The 3,341-nt window shown below is 41.0% G+C and overlaps 1 pseudogene; it reads right to left on the bottom strand.

The window, feature by feature from the left end:
* Positions 1-2,134: 2,134 nt before the first annotated feature.
* Positions 2,135-2,797, bottom strand: LOC114173312 (dirigent protein 24-like; annotated as a pseudogene).
* Between the last annotated feature and the right edge of the window lie 544 nt (positions 2,798-3,341).

The following is a 3,341-nucleotide window of genomic DNA, read 5'->3' as shown; positions in this document are numbered from 1 at the left end:
GTAGAGGGAGAATGAAATCACGACCAATATAAAACTTGCTATTCTTCCATGACTAATAAGGACTCCCCTGCTGCTTATATCTCCCATTAATGGCCAGTATATTTTGTCTGTAGAATTAAAGATAATCGATATCTAAAATTCATTAAAGACTCCTTAATTAAAGAAAGAACTTCCACCAAGAGGTTTGTCTTAAGAACGTAACAACATGGTTGTTGATCATATTTTGAACATCACAAGTGGAAATATCAAAATAAAAAATAATTGAGAAATGTAATAAACCTGGAATAGAACAATAGAACGCATTATTTGAATGATTCAAGTTATGCATAAGGTATGCAGCTTGTCCAGAGTAGGCTAAAAGAAGGCAAGGAAACACTAGGAGAGTAATGCAATCTATACAGAAGAGACTGGAAAGTGGGCTAGGTCTGCAAAAAGAGCTTATGTCCCTGAAATAAATCATTACAAATAACCAAGTTCAAGTCATGTATTCACTCTATTAACAATTCTAAAATGCAAGGAAGAAATCAACAGTTATATATAAAAGGTGAAGATACCAGTTATGCTAAGCAAAATTCCACCAAGGGAAGTCCAACCATCTCTACCTCCTCGTTTTAGATAGCGGTATATATAGTGGTGAAAAACCTTTTAGAACACTACTACGATATTTACAGATGTTGAAGATGCTTATGCCTCCAATTAGGAGAAACCAAAGAACACTAGTGCAGTACCCCCTTTTGGCCCCGGTTATTTTCGAGATTCTGCTTCGGTTTAAGAAATGAGACATATTAAAGCGAGGCCAAAAGGCACCCCTTTTGGCCTCGGTCATTACCCGAAGCCATAGATCTCTTTTCTGCCTTGGTTGTAGAGAGACTGAAGCCATAGATTCAATATTTTTTAAAAAATAAAATAAAATTAGCAGCCTCCACGAAGCTTCCTCACGCACCAACCATTCACGTTCCACCATTGCCGGCAACCACCACTTCTCCATGTTCTCTGCAACGCGCAGCCACCGCAGTACCATACCCCATCGAACCACCACCGCAGCACCATCGAACCATCACCACCGTACTTTCACGCTGCCATCACCATCGAGAGTTCATCTTCACGCTCCCAAACCTCGCCGTCTGCTCCTGTTTAACGGCGGCGTCTTCCTTCTCCACCAAAACGGCATCCACAATGTCGTGGTAGTTGCCGCCGCCCGCGGCGACGAAGGCGACGAGAGCGGCCTGGATGGGGTTGTGGAGAGGGTGGCGTCGAGAGTCGCATTCTTGAGCTTGTGGTTGTGGAGGTGGCCGTCGTAGATGGCGTCGTCGTCGTCTACGGTGTGGTTTGGGAGAAGAGTTAAGGCGTTGTGGTGGGTTTCCAAGAGAAGGGGAGTGGAAGACGAGATGAGGTCTTGGCGGCTGAATTGGTGAGGGAGGAAGTGAGAGAGAGGGGTGAATTGCGGCGCTGATGAAATTTGTAAAATTAGGGTTTCTGGGCAGGGTTATAGGCTTCGGTTCTATTTCAACCGAGGTCTAAAACTGCCCAATATTGCCTCGATCGAAAAGCAACCGAGGCCAAATGTGTTCTCGCAGGCGCCAATTTTAAAATTTTCATTTCTAGGCTGCCTAATAGGCTTCGGTTCTTAAGGAACCGAGGCCTAAAGCCACTTACGGCACCAGTTGTTTGTAGAACCGAAGCAATATAGGTTGCTGAAATTGCAAAATTGCCACCGCCTCCTTATAGGCTTCGGTTCCGCCATAACCGAGGCCTATAAGGTGAGGTAAATTATCAAATCTGCACTAGTGGAAGGACAATTGGAACAAAGAGCCAACAAACTATATTTGTACCGTAATGTTGCATGTTGAATAACCCAACTAGTATAACAATAGCAACCAGCACCACTACTTCTGCAACTTAGGAAAAAATGAGAAAAAGAATAAACTTTTAAAGACTAAGAACATAAAATGGTTGAATTTGACATAAAATAATATGATTTAGGACTTCAGCACTGATGAACTTAGTGTTTGAAAAAATCATTTTGATTGAAATTCAATTATGTTCTGTTTGTAGATTTTGTCATATTATATCTCAATACTAAAGAGAAAACATATATATACTTCATTGATTTTCACATTATAAATGCATATAATTAACTAAGGTACACATCAAACAAGAGGAACTTCGAACTTGTCACTTATCCATCTTTTGAACCTACTTTGTGGACAACCTTAACTGCAACATAGCCATTAGCATCATAGTACTTCCTAGTGCCTCCAATAATAGCAACATGTGACTCAAACACATCAATCTTGAGCACTCCAAAAAGTCTTAGTGCATCACCCTTCAAGAAACTTGCAGTGATAGCCACTATGTGGCTACTTCCATCCTTAGAACTAACAACATAAACTCCTTCTGCTTTTCCAACGTTTTTCACTTTATCTCCATCACTTTCGAGCATATCCTCATCTATGGATGTTATTGATCCATACTCCAGCTCTTGAAGTGTTGCTCTGGTGGGAAAAGAGAACCCAATAGTAGACAGATCAAGGGTTTTAGAAGGTGCATTATTCAGTGGAATTGTTGCAGTGGATTGGGGTATTTGATCAATCACATTTACAGTTGTTGGTTTCTCTGAATATTGTGTGCTACTACCATTCAACACATCCCTCATTAAAAATGTTATCTTTTAATGGCCATGGTTATGGTTAGAGGAGGGAACATTGGTAAGAGTTCTTCGTGTGGAAGAAAACTTAGTCATGAACAGAAGTAACATGAATATTACCACAAGATAAGGAATTGGTCTAGCCATTGTTGCATAGCTTTCATTTCACAATAGTTTGCATTTTCATGCTTCATTCATATATAGGCTTCATCACAGGAGTCGTAGAAAATTAAAGAAAAAGCACTGAAAAAAATAAATGAAGACACAAGCACAATCTGCAGATACAACAAGTTGTATCACAGCAAAACCACATCAACTTGAAAGCCTCAAAATTAACTCAAACAAAACCAAAATAATAAAGAAAATGGTTAGCCACCAACACACTTCCCCAAAACGTAAAACCCTAAACCCATCACTTACAATTTTTTCCCAATTCGTGGAGGGTTTCTGATTCCTTATTGTGCGTAAAATTATGGTTTGTGAACAGGGTTTTGCTTTGTGAACATGAACGTCGGGTTGGAGCATGAACCTCAACCTCCTTGGGAGGCGTTGCTGCCACGAAGTCACATTTCCTGGGTCGATGATGAAGGTCGACGTTGCTGCATGGGATGGAGGTTGCTACCAAGCTCTTGTGTGAACATGAACGTCGGGTTGGAGCATGAACCTCAACCTCGTTGGGAGGCGTTGCTGCCAC

The sequence above is a fragment of the Vigna unguiculata genome, chromosome 2, assembly GCF_037176805.1.
Source record: "Vigna unguiculata cultivar grain cowpea cultivar isolate G323 ecotype 2 chromosome 2, ASM3717680v1, whole genome shotgun sequence".
NCBI lineage: Eukaryota > Viridiplantae > Streptophyta > Magnoliopsida > Fabales > Fabaceae > Vigna > Vigna unguiculata.
Note: the sequence above shows the minus strand (reverse complement) of the source record. Positions and strands in the feature narration are given on the sequence as shown.